The sequence below is a fragment of the Catharus ustulatus genome, chromosome 3 (assembly GCF_009819885.2).
Source record: "Catharus ustulatus isolate bCatUst1 chromosome 3, bCatUst1.pri.v2, whole genome shotgun sequence".
In the NCBI taxonomy this organism is placed as follows: domain Eukaryota; kingdom Metazoa; phylum Chordata; class Aves; order Passeriformes; family Turdidae; genus Catharus; species Catharus ustulatus.
Window position 1 is genome coordinate 64,757,908 of NC_046223.1, and position 20,498 is coordinate 64,778,405.

Sequence of the window (20,498 nt, forward strand, 5' to 3'; positions counted from 1 at the left end):
TTTCTCACAAAATATTTTTCAGTGTTTACACTCGCTCCTGTATTCTAGCAAAATCAAATTTTTATTTCATAACTTTACTTTCTATCTGATATATATCAGTGAAGTACAGATGGGCTCTGATTACCATGTGTCAAATGTGACTTGGTTTGCATTTTTCTACTAGGATGTGGAAACCATATTTAATAATCTTTTATCAGTTCTGTATAGGAAGAATAAAGTTTTGCTCACACAAGAGATTTGTGGGTTATTAAGTCTTTTTCATAGAGCGGATTAAACTCCACTGTGTATGTATAACTCAGTTTAAAATAAGTTTGTTTCAGTTTAGCTTAAACAGATCCTAATTTCTGCTACATGGAAAAATGCCTCATTTAAACTGCAATAAAAGTAGTTGCACAACTTCATTTAGTGGTTCATTTAAACTAGTTGGATTTATTGCATTTGATTTAACCAAGATAACAGTATCATAGAATCAAGGCTGAAATTTTAAGCTAACATGCAGCATGTAATCTGATAAATTTTTCAATTTCAGCAGCAGATATCTGCCAGTATTGCTAATTACAGTAATTTCATGACCATAAGGTGCACCGGATTATAAGGTGTACCTCCAGGAGTCGGAAAATTTCACAACTTTGTCCATATATAAGGCACACCGGACTATAAGGTGCACTTCTGGGTTCAGGCCAAAATTTTAGTCAAAATGGTGTGCCTTACAGTCGTGAAATTACTGTACCTGTCTACTTTGAGCAGCAACTAACAAAGCCCAAGTCTGAAAACGGTTACTGTGCAAAGCAATTGCAGTAGGCACGTGAGACCCAAAAACATGTCACAAAGATCTACCAAATACTTCATATCAAGTTGAAATACTGGATTGGAACAATCCTCAAATGCCACAAGGTGTTTTAAAGAAAAATTTTGAGTCTTATGGAGATTGTCTTTATGATAAGGAATTGATTTGGGAAATACATCTTTGTTTTCTGAATGATTTTGTCATTGGTCTCAGTGAGCTGACATTGAAAAGGGCAAGCATAACTTTGAGCCTTCTAAAGATTTTCTGAAATTATGGTTATGTATAAGCCTAGCTCAGGTGATAAAAACTCACTACTGATGCGACTTGTTGCTTAAACTGTATTTTTAACCAGATTGAAAACTTGCTGAAAGTATGGGTGAGGATTCAGCTAAGCAAAACAGCAAAGAAAGTCAGCTGATTGCTAACAGGAGAAAGAAGCCCCTTAGCCTCAGCTTTGGGCTCCCTGGAATTTGGGCTCCTGTGGAATCTGCCACTAGCTTTCCCTCAGGTTCTTGATGACAAAAATGAATTCAGGCAAATGCTGAGGCAGCACCTTGTTATTACTCCAATGTATTTGCAGAGATGAAAACTTTTGCGGAGACACATCAGAAAACAGAATTAAACTGCATAAAGTTTTGGCTTTACCCAGCAAAATAAATAAACATTCACAAAAATTATAATTATTCAAACTCTATGAGTGGTTACATGGTCAATTGCCACTGTTCTTCATAGTGTTTTCCCCAAGCAGTCTTTTGAAATGATCGAATAAATACCTGTAGCTACCATTTCTTCAACTACTGAAGCCTGGCAATTCAGATGGCATTCAAAACAAATTTGTGACTAGACTCAATGCATTATTTTGTTTTATTTATAGCTACAGTTTGAAAACACACTTCATTTTTCATAAAATGGAACTTTTAATCACAAATATATGACAGAAAGCACGATTTCTCTATTTAATATTTCACTAATATGTATTTGAATATGTATTTTCATTCAGCTGAATAGGGCTGCTGTGAGTATTAACCCTTTCACAATGCATTTCTTTGCCTACTTAAGTTGTAAGCTAAGCATCATAGTGCTTTGTTTCCCCACTACATACAGTTAAACAACTACAGAAATTTCGAACATATGCAGTTATTTGCATATATCTGCATACATTCATATGCATACATGCACATAACACAGAAGGTGAAACTCAAAGAATGTAAGTAAGAAACTGAAATTCTCTTCAAGGGCTGTGCTAACTTTGAAGGTTTCTCACTGAGTTGTGAGGTAAACTAACTACCACATAAATCTATACACTTATTCTCTTCTTAAAAAGAAACACTACCTTGCAAACAGATTGCAATTAACACACTACCTCATCAGTTTGCAAGATCTAAACTAAGCACAGAGTTCTTTTTTGTTCTCCAACTAGTATGTGATCCTTTTTTCAGAAGGAGGGAATCTGCTATTTGGAAATTCCACTTACAACCATTTTCATACCAAAATAGGTATCTTCACATGAAAGTCAGAAGAATCTTTTTTTTTTTTTTTTTTTGAAAGATGTCCTTTTTAAGTTTTTCAAAGAATTCTTTTCAGAAAAGGCAGGAACCTCATCAGCTCCCACACACACAAATCTTCAAATGCTGTTTTTGAAGAATTGCATTTAAAAGTATGTTCACTCATATACCGAGCATGAGAAGCCAGGGAAAAAAAAAAGTCTTTGAATTTGAACTACAGCTCAACATAATCTGGTTAAAATTATCTTCAACACCACCTGTCATTATTAATGCAGGAAGAGAGGCGGAAAAATACCTTCAGCCCAACTACATTATTGCAAATAAGGTCCATCTGCTTTTCACTGTTCCATCATATAATAATAGCAGTTATATTTATGATGGATTTAGGATTTTGCCTGTAGTAGATGAATGTGAAACTGCTTTTATTAAAAATGTTTTCCTTTGAAGGTGTTCTGCCATTTTAACAGACTTTATACCTAATTTTTAATGTGGAATCCTCAGTCTTTGATATATTTCATTGCTAGGTAAATTATTTTTTCCAATTAATTAAATTCTTATAACATATATGTAAGAATACATAAATACTCTATCTTTTTTGTGGTAAATGGTACAGCAATGAAGAATTTGATTCAAGGTATAATGGCTATAAGAGGCATTTTATAATAGTCATGGTAAAATATTCATTATCGGCATCCTTGAAGGAACACATTAAAACCATAAAACCTACAGGGTAAAAATTTCTGAAAGAGAAAGCAAGGATTTTTATAAAAGCAAATTAAAAGGTAAAACCTAAGATACAAAATGCTTGCTGTTATCATGGGTAGTGTTCAAATCATAGGAAAGGGATTCAAAGTAAACATTGGGTATGTCCACATTAAGTTGTGGTGTGGTGCATCAATCCAGGGCCTGTGGTGAGATCTATTCTTGACTTGCTCTCTGCTGTCCATGAATGTAAGTGACTTTGTACAGCCCAAAAGAGTATTGTTGGAAGAAGAACATTCATTATTAAGATTTTAAACATAATAATAACAACAACAGCAACAACAAAGGTAGAAGCTGCCTGCAATAAAAGATATCTTACAATTAAGAAATTATGTTTTGCTTTCAGGCTAAAAAACCAGAAAGAATATATCTGAGAATTTAAATGCAAAAGTATGACAACACAGGCCAAAAAGAAAGTGTGAGGAAGTACTTCGTAAATGCATTGAAGTCTGAAAAACCCCTTTTTTTTAGATTCATTAGAAGAGTTCAACCAGACAAATAGTTTTCAGTGCCTATAGATGAGCACTCACGGAAGCAAGATCATGGCAGAAAAAGAAGCCTAAATTTTTCTTTCTGATGATGATTACTACAAGGATTTTCTTTCTTTCCTTTTTAATTTTTTTTTTCCTTTTGAGTATGACTAAAAAATGTCAGACTGAAAAGCCAATAGAGTAGCTTTTAGAATAAAGGGATAAAGTAGAATGCTACGTGATAAACTCACTTAAGTTTTATTACATTCACTGAAGAATTTCCAGTGGACTAGAAAAGCTACCACAGAAACTCATGGAAGAAATGTTTTTTATATGCTACTCAACTAAATAGAATGGAAGCAAATTCTTCTTCAGACTGTTCTTAAAAGAGTAATTAGTTGAATCCATGAGATATGCAGGGAGAAATAAGTCTGCTTGATCTTCTGTAATAGGCATTGCCTAACCACAGACATGGAAAAAGCATGCATTTACTGAGATTTATGTTCATTCTTGTATCTTACATGAGGTAAATAAAAATGAAGAAGATGAATACCATCTCCAAGTATAGGTGATAAGAAACTCAGATTTGGAAGAAGGATTCTGGTCTCCCCACTCAGTTCTGTCCCATTGATATATTGCAAGGTACCACATGCAATGGTAGGGGTACATGGTAGGGGTAGGCTTACTAATAAAAAGCATTTCTCTCAAAGGCCATTAGTAACTGCTCCAGATCAAATCAAATATTGATGTTTCTGTGAAAGGAACTCCCGTTTTTCCCCATGATCCCTGTTGTGATTGATTCATTGTTCTTGCTTATCATGTACTAAGAATTTTCATCCTAAACTTATACAGAAGCACAGATACTAATTAATTATAATTTTAATTATTAAAATGTAAATTCATGACCTGGGATCTTTAAAATATTTAACCATCAAGAAAATTAGAACCGATTTTTTTCTATGATAAGGAATACTTTATTGTGAGATCTCTTGCAGGATGCCTTGCATCCTAAAAGGTTCAAAGAAATAAAAAAACAAAAAAAAATCAGGAATCTAAATGGCAAGGAATATAAAGTAAATAACTTGACATGACTCACATCTTATGTCAGGTTCTAAAAGTAGTCACACTTATCCATGGTGGAGCAGTTCCAGAAGCATGAGCCAGGCAGTATGAATGGCATGTGACTTCTACCTCATGAGCCATGGGACAAGTAACCAAACACAAGAAACATGGCTATGCAGAGACTGTCTTGCAGGAAATGTGATGTTAAACAGTTAGGGTTATGTACAAACACCTTGAATTTCCTCTCAGGTCAACTGGTATTTGTTGGAAAAGAAAAGAAACAGCACCACTGAAGTATATGACTGACATTCCAGATTCTGTGAAGGCGAGCAATCTAGTTTATGTTATCTGTTGCTACAGACTAACTCATTGTGGTAATGAGTTTCTTTTATTGCTGAAGCAAGGTCAGCTCATGAGGAAAGAATCAACAGAGTAAAAGTTCCTGATCAGTCATTCTTTATGGTTATTTTTCATCTTTAAGTTCTAGCAAAATTCTGCCAAATTATATCACTAAGGAAAAGTACATTGAAAGGATATTCTTCTATCAGTACTTTGGTTTTAACTGATAATTTGCATTTCATTACATTCGAGTGCAGCAAATATAAACTACAAATATGCAACAGCTAGTTTGTTTTGGCTTTATGTCTGATATCTGAATTTGCTTTAGTAAGATTGACTTTTTTCTGCTCTTCTTGAAAAGCTTTGTGTGAGGATGGATAGAGTAAACCGCAACGATACAAACAATTTTAAGCAGCAAAAGAACGAAACTATCAACTACCTAAAAACTTCTAGAGAGATCTTTCTTAATCAAAAAGTTAATAAATTCTAAATAATTGTGTTTAATTAAATAAACTTATATCAGAGAATGCTGAGTTACAATCTTATTCCATAAAGATTATTTAATGAAATTACTTGGTACTGTTAACTGATGCCATTTGAAATAAAAACTCCTTCCATCCAAAGCCCCAAACAATGATTGACTTTTATATCTTCATATTGCAAACTCAAAACACAGTTCATATTCTAATAATTTAATAAATATCTCCTCTGCAGTGATGCCAAAAGAGTACTGAGACAGGATAAAACATATAGAAAAAGCTGAGTTCTCTACTACTAAAAGGAGGTTATCTGTTAAAATCACCAGGGATTTCTCCCCTGATTTTTGAAAGCTTTTCAGTAGAAACAAGACAGCAACATAGCAGAATATAGTAGTTTGGTTTTTTTTTTTTTCAGGCTAAGGATACTTTGTCAAATGCTACTACTACAAGTCACATATCAAATCAGTTTCACATAAATTAGAAGGTGGTTTTTGTTCACTTGAATATTTTTTGAGGTATAAGGAATAAAGTCTATATTTTGTTTTAAAACTGACTGAGAGACAAAGTATTCTGAATTAATTTAAATTCTTTAATTTGAAATAGTGTCAAGTCAATTTAAGAACTGATAGAAGAAATAATTATTTTACACTTAAGCTTCAGTGAATGATTTCTGCTACTATTCATACATGAGTGACAGAGCAGAGGTTTGCTCTGACATGTTCTGGAGAGTATAGCCAAGTCATTCTTTGTGGAATGCTGTAAACTGCAGGCCTTATTTCATATTAAGGAAGTAGAAAGATTTATCATAGCATTTTTCTGAATCTCACTTAAATGTGTGTCAAATTCCTGACAAGCCTCCAATTTTGGGAGCATTTTCCACATACCTGATATTTACAGGTCCTGGCCTGCCATGACTAATGTATTTAATAATGTTATTACAAGATTTTTTATGGCAAAAATACTATCTTCACTGTAATGAAGGCAGACCAGGAAAATCTAACTTTTGAAATAACTTCCTTGAATTATCTTTTTCAAATGGAGTAGTTCCTACCCAAGCTGCTGGGAAGATCTACTCACAAGCATCAAGAGACTGTGTCTGTAGGAGGTGTGACTGAAATGTGGGAGACCCAGATTAAGTACTCAGCTCTGAGTCAGGAAAAAAGCTCCATGTAAATGCCTCCTCCCTGGCAGTCATCTGTGCCTCAGGAGTATTCCAGGGGTGATGTCTCTGTCTTTAATCAGTTAATCTTTCCACAAGCTGTGAAATGCTATAAAGATGAAGGTTTAATAAAAATTGCAGTCTTCTCACAAAAAAATAAAAAACCCAACAAAACAAACAAAACCCCACAAACATTAAAAAACAAAATCCGAAGAGCTCTTAAAAAACAAACCAAAAAGCCCCAACATAAACAAAACCACAAAGTTCAAAATACTGAAAAAAATTTGAAATGTTTTTTTTTCCCCTCATGAAAAAGGATTGTCTTCTGTCACAATTGGGATGAAATACCAATATCCATTTGGATCAGGAAAGACCAAAGTGTGTTGAAATCTGTGGTACTTTCAAAGTTCAGCTTCATCTTCAAATCAGCCTAATGTATGCATGTTTTATGCAAGCTGGATCAACTCAAAATGTAAGCTATACCAGTAAGGTAGAGCTATATCTGGAAAGTTTAGCTGTGTTGAAGGTTTTGCCTAATCTGATTTCTAACATGTTCTATAAACCAAGCAATATACTGGAAGAAATGTATATTATATGTATTTCTTCCCATAAGCCATCTAATAAAACCCAGTTGAAGAAAAAAAAAAATTTCCTACTTCAGAGTCCTACTGAATTACAGATGAAAAACAACTTTTTATTGTGCTCATCTGCACCATGGCTTCTGTGAAGGTTTCAAGTCACCTGAATAGGAACAGTCTTTAATCAATGCAGTGAGGATAGTGGATTCAATGCTTCTGTCTGTGGATCATATCATCACTCCACTGGCTGTTTTTCTTTTTTGACAGGCTTCAGTCACTTCATTTTCTCACATTTCTGGCTCAACAGCTCAGAATGAAACTGGGTTGGTGTTGCAGTAGGAATTGTTCAAGGTTTTCTGTATAAATTTCTTATACTCTGCAGGTTTCATATTTATAAGCATCAGTGGTTATTTTTCTCCCTGCTTTTCTGAATCCATAGGATTAATACACAGGATTTTGCTTTTGAGGCTTCAAGGCAAGCATATTGAAGTGACTGTTGCACAGTAAATATAACATCAATTTACACTGTATTTTCAGATGTTTACAATTTAAACTAGCAGGAAGGTGCCTCTCAGAAAACTGAAAATTCTATACTGCAATTCAAATTCCTACTGTTCCCCTTTAATAAGTAATTTTTCAATATCATATCAAAGGCCTGAAGGTCACTTTTTATTTACCATAGCAAGAACATACATAGATACCTCAGTCATTCCTCATTCTTTTAGGACTCCACTGCAGATGTCAATCAAATGGCAACACCAGAATATTTACTTGTCAGGAATCAGCATTTGGCCTAGCTATGAAACGGAAGCATAATATATTTAATAAGGATGGGTTAATGATTGCTACTATTAATAGGTTTTGGTTTCTTGTATTTGGTTTTTTTTTTTGTTATAGGTTTAAGTACAGTAATTTCACGATTACAAGCTGCACTGTTTTGACCATAATTTTGCTCCCACACCGGAAATGCGGTTTACACTCAGGAGCAGCTAATATGTGAATAATTTTCTGACATTTCCAACCCCAAAAGTGCAAACCGAGTCAGTGCAAACTGTCAGTATAACCCGACATTTAAGCGATTGTTACAAATTGGTTACTGTGTTGTGCGGTGGGTGGAGCCAGCTCCCTGCAGGCAGCATGGCGGGGGAGAGGCGGGGGAGCTCCCTCCTTCAGGCAGTGCAGCCCGGGGGACACGGGGGCTCCCTCCTGCTAGCCCCGCGGCCTGAGGGGAAGACAGGGGGCTCCCGTCCCTGCGTGCCATGGGAGCGGGGGAGCTCCATCCCCGCCTCCCATCACCGCCACGGGTGCCGGCGGGCTCCGTGCCCCTCTGACACCGCGGCACAGCACTGGGCCGGGGTGAGTGAGCCCAGTGGCAGCCGGCCCCAGCGGCCCTGCTGAGCGGCTGCGCCGAGCTGGGCCACCTGGCCCTGTCGGTAGCCCCGAGCCCTCACGGCCTGAGTCAAGCCAGTAAACCCCGCCATGCCGCGATTACTATTTGGCAACTTCGTTGCACTCGGGTCCTCGCTGCGAACGACAGAGCGGCTTACAATTGGGTGTGGCTTGTGTATGGACAAAGAACGAAATGTTTGCCAACACCTGGAGATGCGGCTTATAGTCAGTGCGGCTTGTGAAATTACTGTACTTATTATGTGTTTCAACAGAATGAGCTACCCAAAATGAAACACTGATATGACAGAGCTCTCGATGAGGAGTAAATGTGATAATGGAAAAGACACATTTTGTTCTGGCCCTGTGCGAGTTATTCCCAATTAAAACTTCCCAGCATCCTTGATATATTTTACACTAAACACTTCTAGTTCTGTGAATGACAATTAATGTTCATGTGTTTTTAGAAGGAAAATAAGATCAAGTTATACAGATGCATTCTATACATACTGGTGATATTCAGGTGACAAACAGAAGAGATATGTGATGAATTCCATCCGCCTTTGAGTTTATGTATTGACTTTTTTATAGCACCCACCACACTAAGTGTGAATTACACATGCAGCTCTGAACACTCCACCTGCACTCTGCCCACTACTGCATTTCTTCCAAGATTACTTGCAACATATCACACCTCTACACAGTGTGAAATGCTTGCCATTTTTATTTCTAAAACTTATCTTCTAAGGAGTTGTTTCTTTCTTCATTGAAAAGCTACAGTTGTTTAAGAGACAACACTGGCTACATAGAAAGTGTGAAAAGGAAGGAGTTTTAGCTTTGACACCTTACAACATTATGCAGAAACAGACACTACACAAATTCCTGTAAATAGAATGATTTTGCTTCCAGTGGACAGCCATCATTTCACTTTGGGGGGCCTAAGGATACCATCCTTTTTTTTCTCCAATAGCTGTCCCTGCAGTGCGATTTGAAGTGCCTCATGGCTACATAGCCATGTCTGGTACGTGCTATCCAATAACTCCTAGAAGATATCATGCTAGCTTCAAGGACTTCTATGGAAACTACCTAAATTACATTATAAATTTTCAGCTATTATCATTCACATTACTCTCATTCATGCAAAACAGCTCATTATTAAGCTGAACACATATGACAGCATTTAAAGTACAATGGCCTGAAGAACTCAAGTGCTGCTTTGCTGCCTGTGTGTTGCAGGAGCTCTCTACTGTTTAGATCCACCACCACTGCATATTTCATGTACTGGCACCTGCAGAGCTTTGTTTGGCCACCTGCTTGATGTACCAAACATTACAGTTACATACACATGTCACAAATTTAGCACAGAGAAAACACAGCTTTCACTTGGTAGATTGTATTTATCAGGTCTACATATGACAATCTGTTTTACTTAGGGACAGGTACACCTATGACAGAAGTTCACCTGTAAATTTTCATTTTACTGCCATATCTAAATCCATTTACTTCCTTTAGTATTAGACTTGGGTTTTATACTATAAGCTCATTCTTATGCAGAGATGAGACGCTGAGTTTTGTTTTTTTAGGGATCCAAACTAGACTCTCCAGCACTGTCTAAATGCCTCCATTCTGGAGAATGGCATTTGGCAGATAGTCACTTATTCATGTGTGATGCCGATGGGAAAGAATTGATGCCATAAGTATGCAGGGTATTGCTGCGTCTTCCTCCTGTCAACATCTTTCTAAATGGCAAGGACAGTTTGCTTTTATAGTTCCTTGCTGGAAAGAAGAGGCAGTTGGCAGAAAAGCAGCTGCTATAAGAGAAGGAGTTCAGACAGGGCAGGGAAGCATAAAAGAAGATGCCTTCTCCATCTTTTACTGGTATAGAGATTTAATTCCCCATTAATATTCTAGTTATTTGCAATGGCAATTTGAGATCTCACAGTGGCATCTCTGGCCAAATGTGAGTGCTTAATCCATGTGGACTCTGAAGTTCTACCAACAGTCTGTCATTAAGCATAACCTAACAAAATTTAAGTCACACCAATATGAGGTGAAGACTGTGCTACTGCAAAACCTTTTACCTAAAAAGCCTCTAATAGCATTTGGGAAACTAAATATACGTTATAGCTCCGAGGTCTAAGTTTCCAGAGAGTAGAAACAAATTCTTTCCATCCATAGAACACTCAACCATAAGAATATCCAGTTTCTTTTTTTATGACATAGACCAGTTTCAGAAGCTTCAGAGGAGAACATGTGCACACATCTATCCAGTCATTCTCTGGTGCATTCTTCCATCTTTGAACACTGAGTAGGTTACAGACTGATCTGCTCTTGTGCATCAAGAGCCTCTGTCACACAACTGTGAAACTTGAAAACTGGAGAAGAATGCAGAGCATTTTTACAGTCTAGGTCAAGCAACAGCTCTCCCATGGGGTAGTGTAAGGATTTGAAGCATGCAGTTGCCTGTCCCAAAGAACAGTCAAGGCCACAGAAGGAGCTACAAGATAAGCCGCCACCACAGCAGAAACTTGAGATAAGCACAGATGGCAACATCAGGAATGGTCTAATTCCTGGCCTTTTGGATATGAAGATTTATTTAGCACACTGGACCAAAGTTCCCACAGTGCAGACTGTGAGAAAGAAAACAAATGCTTACACCCATGTGAGCCCATGTTGTAGGAACATCTGAGACCACCCTGAGGATACCCAGAACTTGAACTGTATTATGGCCAGAAGAATGACTCTGGGACCCCCACCATTGAGAAGACCAGGGTGGAGGATCAAAATGATCCCACAGTATCCATGAGAGGTAATTATCTTCCGCTTGATCTCTCCATCTCTCTCTCTCTCCCTCCCCCAACCCTCTGGCTCCCTTCTTTTTCCTGTTTCTTTCTATCTCTCTACCTCACATTTGCTGTAAATAAATAAAATCCATACTATTGACTTCAGTCTCTGATCTTGTTTGCACCTTAATCCAGGCAGAGACATCTTTTAATAATCGGATATGATCGAGGGGCATTGTCAGTGACCTGACAGTCCGTCACTCCTTGCAATCCTTAACTCACTGGGGTCTCCTTACCAAGACAGATCTCACATCCTACCCCTCCCCATCCCTTCCTGTGCAAATGCAGTCCCCTATCAGAATACAGGAGAGAGTCCCACTGAAGTTATATGCATTGTCCTTTCATCATTTCAGGAGTTTATGGCACAGAAGTTTGAGAATTATTTTATAAAAATCCTTCAAGTACAATAGAATTACACTACTATGAAAGTCAGTATGAGGGAAGAAAAAAAATATCCATTTTATATGTACATTTCAAAGCAATCTCATCTAAAAAATTACTAACAATTTATAGTTGCAAGATTACTGGGCTTAAATTTTATCTCCTATTCTGGCTTTATCTTTTCATTTCTCATCTTTAAGTGCACATACTTTTCAATTAAAATTATATAAACTAAATAATTTACTTTATTTCCTATGGATAACTGCAATGCAGTTAACATTGAGATGAAACGGCTGAAAAAACTTTCAAACTATTTTAAGCAGTAAAAAGATTCTTGCAAACGCTTTTTAACAGGAAAAGACTACATGGCTGATTTTGACAGCCAAACAGCTGTTCTAGAAAGAGATATCAAGTCTTTTAATGAGAGAAAAAAAGATACCTGTTAATTACAATTATCTTATTGTTTCGTATCAGGATTGTCTCAGATATCTAAATATGGCAAGTATTGGCTCCTGAAAATAAGAACTGGCAACAAAAAGAGGTATTTTAAAAAATTTATTTTGCTATAATGTCTATTATACAACATTTTAATTTACAAAATAGTATATCTACTTATATATTCACATATAGTGTTTTAAATTAAAGATTACTTGGCAAGTCCATTTAATTTTATGAAGGTATAAATTAAATTTTATGGATTCTTCAATTAATGTTCTTAAATTTTTGAGGCTGTGACTATGAAAAATTTTAAATGGAATAATGAAGTAAGAAGTAAACTCATCATGTTTCCTGATAGAGAAAAAGTAATATTACTTGGGAGGCAAATTATAAAATGTTTTTCTTAATCTGAGATACCTCAAATATTAATTTTCAGAGAAACTGATTTTTTTTGTTTAATTAGCATATTTAATAGGCAGAATGGAGGCTCTGAATGAGTTTCCAATGCCAAAATTCAAAAATTTGCCTAGAAAATTTATTTTAGGATAAAATACTATTAAAGGATTATTTGCATTGCTTATAATTCAAAGTATTTTCATTCATTTTTTTCCCTTTCTCTTCAAGAAGTAGTCCTGGAAAAAAGTTAATCTAAATTTGCATCAGCTAATTAGATTTTCACCTGAAATCTGATGTGGCTGAAAATGAGTTCATTTAGCTATTTAATCCATGTGGCTTTACTCAAATCAACACTGCAAACCAATGTTTATATATGATAACATATATGCTAGAAATCACACTGAGATTTTTTCATAATTGCGATTTTAAAGATGCCATCATCAGTATAAAGGAAATAACTGCTGATCTAACTATTTTTTTTAAATTGCTGTGAAGAATATTCACCTTTCTGTAGTCAGTTACAAAAATTTCAGTCTAATTGATTTTACTTTGGTACCTGAGTTGGTAATTGAGGATAGCAGATATTTATTGGAAAAGTTAAACTACTCATAAGGAGAAATATATCTCTAAAAAAGGAATAAAGTTTTTTAGAAAATAATACTTAAAGAGACACAAATAAATACATTACTACTTATTGGTTTATAGTAAGCTTTTGTCCATTTGGAAAATATAATTTACACAAAGTACAATTACCATTATGTTATAAGAAAGATCAATACAATAAAATTAATAGAATAATTATTTATATAAGGAAAATGGAGGAGAAATATTTCTGTCTGGATAGCTATTAAAAATAAAAAACAAAACAAAAACAAAAACCAACAAACCAAACAACATTTTAACTGAATAATACTGAAGCCTAGCTGAGTTTTATTTGTCCATCTGAAGCAGCCTAGTAAAACAATGCCAGATGGTGATGTTATTTCACTCCTAAATTGAATTTTAGATTTGAATCAGATAAATACCTATTATATAGTTTGCCTTTGAAGCATAGTCTGTTGTCTAGGAGACCTAAACAACATCCATTTTTCCTTTCAGCACATAAGAAATTATTTAGATCCAGTATGCTTGACATGTTGAAAGATCACAGATAGGCCCCTTGAGACTCAGGGATGATGTAGAAATGTGTTGCATTGTTACCGCACTGAAGAGACTGTTTAAATTCTCCATTGCTCCTAGGTCAAAACCAGCACAATTTTTGAGACACAGATCTTATATTTCAAGTGAAGGAGTAAAATCTTGATTCTTCGTTGCATAAATTTCTTCAAATATGGCGCTATGTTGCTTTAGAGGGAGATAATTCCTTTCTCATTCCATAAATTTGCAAAACAATAAATGATGGCACAAATAATGCTTATCAAAATTTGTAGTTACATTTGCCACATTTGCATCTATTGTTACTTTTCTTACAGAGTGAGTATAAGCTTCTGAATCTGAACAAGTGTCCTTACAGAGGCTGAAGAGGTGATGCTGGTGTAATGGAAAGGGATGTTGGTGAGAACAAGCATCTGGAAGTTTAACCCTGAGAAGAAATGATTACTTCTCAATCTGTCCTTTAAGAACAAAACGCCCCGCCAACACTTCAGCTCTGTCGTTTGTTCATTGTTTTTGAAAAGAAAACCCAACAACCCAACACCATACAATTTGAACAAAAACATCCTGAGATTTAATATTGCATTTGCTTAAGAGGGAGCACTATGAGGGAAGGCTGACAGATTTTCTTGTTCCTCATACCATATTGTCACTATGGTATCTTGACACCAAATTCAGTAAGGAAGCCCTGTATACCTTGAAGTCACTTCATGTCAGTTTTCCCAGAAGAGAGTAATTCCCATCCTTACAGTAAGAGAAAGGTAATTGTCTACATTTAGTGTCATATTCACAGGAATATACTAGATTTTTAGATCAGTTCAACCTGAACAAATCACAGACTAGGCTGGAAGTTGTTTTGTTTTCTTTAAATTATTTCTGAAATAGAGCCATTCTTTCACACTTCACCCTAACATTGATCTTGAACTCCAACACTCAGGAGGATTTTGAAAAACAAAATATACATATATAAAAAGAAGAAAACCTAAGATTTTTAAATTTTTCCACATTTCTCCTTATTCCCATGAAACCACTGCACAAGTGACAGATGTGTGCCAGAGATTTTTTTTTTGCTTTTGCCTATGAACATTTTGCATTTGGCAGTGCTGGTAATAGAGGCTGTTGCAAAAAAAAACCCCAAACAAACAAACAAAGAAACAAAACAAAACAAAACAAAACAAAAAAGCCCGAAAAAACCAAAACACTGATAAGGAAGGATGTCACCTGAATGTCCCCTGAAACAATAAAATTTACTGAAGGCAGCTGAAATGTCTAAGCATAAGCTGCAGTTTTGTAACACTTAGCAGCAGTAGAATGGGATATCAAACCTTCCAGAAGAGAGGCATAAAAACTTGAATGGTGGTACAGCTTTTCAAAAAATTTCAGTCTGAGTTGGGGACAGGTGAGCTTGCTGGTGTGTTATATTTTATTTATTCTCTCTAACCATATAAAGATTTGTCATCCTAGCATTCAGCAGAATTGCCAATATAATGAGTGTATGCAATGTGAAGCATATTTATTCAATTTCTGCATATAAAATGTAATACACTTTGAGGTATCTTCTAAGTGTCACATCTCCTAACTGAACTGCCTAGAACACCTTGAAGAAGAATGAAATGTGTGACAGATTCAGAATTTATAATTTTTATTTTTTTTAATGAGACGCTCATACTGTTTATCACTGAGCTGAGGAAAATCACCTTTGAGGATGAAAGGAATAAAGTGATTGTCCATGCTGTCTTAGTCCTGATACTCTGCTGAACACAGACTGAGAATTGCCAATTAAGCCTAATTGTGATAAATTATATTCTCTTTATTAGGGATAATGGGGGACTACTGTCTAACAGGTAATAACCCTAAGCCACTCTTCTAATTGTGGTTAAAACCTCAGGTTAGATTTAAATGACCATAGATGTGACATGCCAGTGCTCCATGTACTAGACCATTATTACAGTATTCTCATTTACATACACAATTAATTTTGGCATAGAGTTAGACATTATTTGCCATAAGTATGGCTGACTAGACTTTCTACTACACTGTGAATTTTCATTTGAGTTTTCATTTTAACTCTATTTTTATTTGGACTCAGAGTGTGTGAAAGACAGAGAGAGATGGGAAATGTTTTTGCCTCTCTGCATTATATTCTCCTTTTCTTGCCTTAAAACAGCCCCTGTAGAAAACAGCATTCTGAAATATGCAAGAAGTTTTGAAACATCCAAGTAAAATTTCCCCCCATATAAGATAAAAACTAGCCAAGAAAGACCAATCATTCCTGGACTGATCAAAGCACAGACATGGAAAAAAAATGCCTCAAACCCTTCTAACTGGAAAAATAATTTCCTTTAGGTAAACATACATTAAGTTTATCCATGAAATTATTACTTGGAAATATTTTCCAATTTTCAACCAAAACCAGTGTTTGTAAAAGTTGTATTTTCAGTCTTTCACTGTGAAGATGAAACATTCTTCTATGAATTTTAGAAAACAGATTGATTATGTGAAAATTATTCATTGAGATAAAAATTATACAATAACCAGGTGTATTCAGTAGCTTGAAAAACATGTCACCAGCACTTTAATATGCAGGAGTTAAACTTCAGAGACCTTCCCTTCAAAAATTTCATCAACAGTATTAACTGCTTTTCCCAAAATCAAGCACCAGCAAAATGGTAAAACAAATAGTTTTGTTCCCCAACATCTTTAGATTGTGTATATGTTAATGAAAAGAATTTGTCTACATAAAGGAACATACATATTATAATTTGTGGAGAACTCAAAATCTAAGTGATTTAATTTTGAACATACCTGGATCATGTTTCAATGATTACACATGTGGAGAGGGAACTTGAAAAATCCCTATAAAGCTACTACACAGAACAATTCAGGTTGCATTGTGGTTATGATTTTAATTGGTTTTTTCACTGACAGTTTTGCTGACATGTATTTTAGAGGCCTTCTCTATTGCTTCACAGCTGGGCTACATCTATTTTTCATGCATGCCTACAAACTCCTACATTGTGCTCCTACATGGTAGATTTCCAACCTTTAAGCAATTTGAAACATACACACCTGAAGTTCTCAAACACCATAAGGCCATTTAAGAAGTACAGTGATTTTGCTAAAAAGTGTAAGAAGATTAAACTAAAAAAACCCCCTTGTGCTATACATACTTTTACATTATGCAAAAGTCTGAATGAAATTCTGGAAATTAGCAAAATATCAAAAAAGTAGATAAATATTTTATTTAACAATCAATTCTATAAAAACAACTTTTACTTATTTTTTCATCCTGCCACACATTACCCATTCTATTCTTATTTGTTAATGAACCTCCAATGTTTTCTCCAAAGCATTTTGCATCACAAAACCTGTGTTCTATCTGTATTAGTATATCTCTCAGGATATTTTACCATCCAGATGAATATTTTCTGATATAATGCTTTATCCTAAAAATGCATCAGAATATTCAGCATTTGAAGTATTGGACTCAGTGACATAAAATAAATTGATATTTCTATTACTCCTTTAATATTTGTGTGACAGTTCTATAAGTCTATGCATGCATTGGGTGTGGAATATGATTGGGATTGAGAGATGAGTTTATCAAAGATTCATACATTTTGTTGACAGTTTATTTATTTATTTATTTATTTGTTTACTGCAAATTTAAAAGGTATTTTCAGTTAACTAAAATTCAGCTTCAAGTTTCAGTGCTTAAAAGTCTGGAACATAATAAGATTCTGACTTTCCTCTTCTGATATGGATAGCATCATTTAATGATTCAGATCTTTTTTCTGTGACCTACTTTTAGGAGAAATTCCAGTCTCTTAAGCTCAGGGCATGTTTTTGAGTTTGTGATTCGAAACTTATTTTAAAGAACAGAACTTAATACTGGTGGTTTAGAATGAGCCAAGTACAAGCAGACACTATCACAGCTTTAAATCTACTTTCTACTAATTTCTGAGTTACAGAGCAATGGCACACTAAAGAATATTTATAATCTGCTTATATTTCAGAAAAAAAAGGATTTCCGTGTTACCTTTTCCTTCCAGTTTCTTTCCAAAAGGCACTGCCTTTTTTACGAGACTGGGGCTTGTTAATTACCCACAATGCATTAACCATTGCCTAAAATCTAATTCATGGTGCCAGATGAGCTCAGGCACTTGTGGAGACCTATCCTCTCCACAGTAGCCCCAAGGAAGAAGGGAGGAGGAAAAGACTTCTCATCAATGAAGCAAGGAAAGGAAATTACCTGATGGAAAGGTAGGAAGATGAGAGAGCCCGAGTCTTTTCTGTAGGACCAAGTGAAAGACCAAGAAGCAATGGACCTGAATGACAATGTTCAACAGTGGAAAGTGCCAGATTCTGCACTTGGGAAGGACTAACTCTGGATGTATGGACAGACTGGGGAGTGAGGTGCTGGGAAGCAGTGCCACAGAAAGGGACTTGGGGGTCCTGGTCGATGTAAAGTTGGATATGTGTCAGCAGGGTCCAGGTAGCCGGAAGGGCCATCCATGTCCTGGGGCACATCAGGAACAGCATCATCCTGGACATCCTGCTACAGCTCACCCTGCCTGCTGAGTGTGGCGTTTGGGATGTGTGGACTGGATGATTTCCAGAGTTCCCTCCCAACTTCATCTCTACAGAGATACTGTGATTCTATGAGCTGAAGTCTCCCAGTTCTAAAAAACAGCATGATCCAGATTCTGATTTCAAGGGCACTGAAGTAAATCTTGGAAATCTGATGCCTTTCCCTGAAGTCAAATCAAAGCAAGGAAATATGTTTCTTAGAACAAGATTCACACCCCCATACAAGCTTGGGCATTCATGGAGATCTTAATTTCCAATTGGGAAATCAAAACAATTTTCTCCCTTAAAGAAAGGAACAAAATTAATTATTCCATCCCACTGGGAAGAAAGTAACATGAATTGAGAAAATAAAAAAGGACAAGCTCTATTTGAGCGTCTGTTTGATTCTTGCGTGGAAAAAAATAAATCTTGGGTCTCTTCTGAGCAGACAAGGCTGTTGAAATAGTCTGTAAGTACTGGGATGAAAATTCATAACATTTCAGTCAATCACCTGCTATATGAGTCAGAGAACAGTAAGCTGAGCAACTAGACCACCTACGTTGATAGCTGAAATCACAGTAAAAGGAAAAAGTGTAAACCTTCAAAATTTAACACAGTCTAATAACATGCCCTTCACTGAGGTTTGTTTTTTCTTATATAAGGGGCAGAGCAAGATACAGATCATAAAAAGATAAGTAAAATCTGACATTACACTGAAGATTTAATACTCACTATTTCCATTGCCAATGTAATCAAAGAAATAAAATTCCAACTGCTACAAGCCAAGCATATTAAAGAAGCAGAGTTTATCTTCCCAAAAAGCTCTGCATTAATTGTCTTGTCAAGTAGTCAAGTTTTATCCCTTAACGAAGAAAGTGTAATGAATTAAGGAGAGAAATGTCTAGAATAATAATAATCATAAAGTTAAAGAAAATGAATGACTTATCATAAAAGATATGTACAATTTGTTTTTCAAAGTATGATGATGTGAATTAGAAAAACAAAGCTAAAGAAAGAGAAACTAGTAAAGGTAGTAAAGCATAGTAAAGTCGCTATGAAAATAAAAATACAAAAGCAAAAGACATATCACAAAGAAACTACATAAGTTTAGTTTAAAGACACAAATTATCTGCTGCAAACTCAGCAGGTAAATATCAGTAGAAAGTGCACAGAATTAATTCAGTGTAAGTAAGAATGTAATTCTACCTTACTCATTTTTTCTGTGTAGAATGATAAAGTCTAAACAGAATGAAAGAGGACCATCAAAAGCTCAGAGAGAGGTGGAGGAACTTCACAAAATTCCAAAACACAGTCAGAAATACACAAAGGCAATTAAAAATATACCAAGATTTTGGAAACATTTTATGTTACAAATATACTCATTTTCTATGATAAAAGTGTTCCATGAGAAATTTGGCAGACTTAGGCAAGCTCGCTTTAGACAGAAATAAAAACACCTTTATTTTTAGTTGATTTGAAATGTAGCTGACATTTTCTGCTGTAAACCATTAACACAAAATTTAAAAGTTTAATTAGGAAACAAAATTTTCAAAAATTTAAAAAAAAAAAAAAAGATTCTTTGTATTCTTATTCTGTGTCCAGTGAAACAAACTATTAATAATGTAGTATTTATGAAAGCAGTGAAAATCTGTGTCCTTCATAGCTCTGGTACTATACACTATGCATAACAGGTTTTCTGAGAAAGAACAGACAAAACTGCTAGTGAACCCATGACCCCATTAATAAAGACCAAAAGATTTTTGTTTTTTTAAAAATAGTTAAGAGCTACCAGCAAGAACAGTTGTGAGTGTTTCAGGTATGACCCTCAATAGACCTGGTAGTTTATATATTAATGTGGCCAAGCACATGCAGATGCACTATGGTACTGTTGAAATCAAAATGATTAAGACAGCCTAAAAATGATTCTCAAAAGAGTAGTTTGGTTAGGGTTAAAGATTTATTTCTAGATACAAGTGGGAAGGAAATCAGTCATGCTAAATACCAAGCAGTCAGTGAATAATTAAAAGATGTGGCTGGAGACTGCCATTTTGTGAACAAGGGGGACTCTCAATACCTCTTTATTCTTAAATGCATGTTTTGGACAAATCAAAGTAATGGTACATAATGTGCATCAATGATTTCTAGATATATCTGTATGTTTAAGCAGACAAAGAATTCTTGGATGTCAGTGA

At 35.4% G+C, this 20,498-nt stretch overlaps 1 protein-coding gene across 6 annotated transcripts in view; it reads right to left on the reverse strand.

The window, feature by feature from the left end:
• NKAIN2 (sodium/potassium transporting ATPase interacting 2) overlaps positions 1-20,498 on the reverse strand; it is a 534,629-nt gene that overhangs the window by 187,898 nt on the left and 326,233 nt on the right. The gene's annotated exons all lie outside the window — the stretch shown is intronic.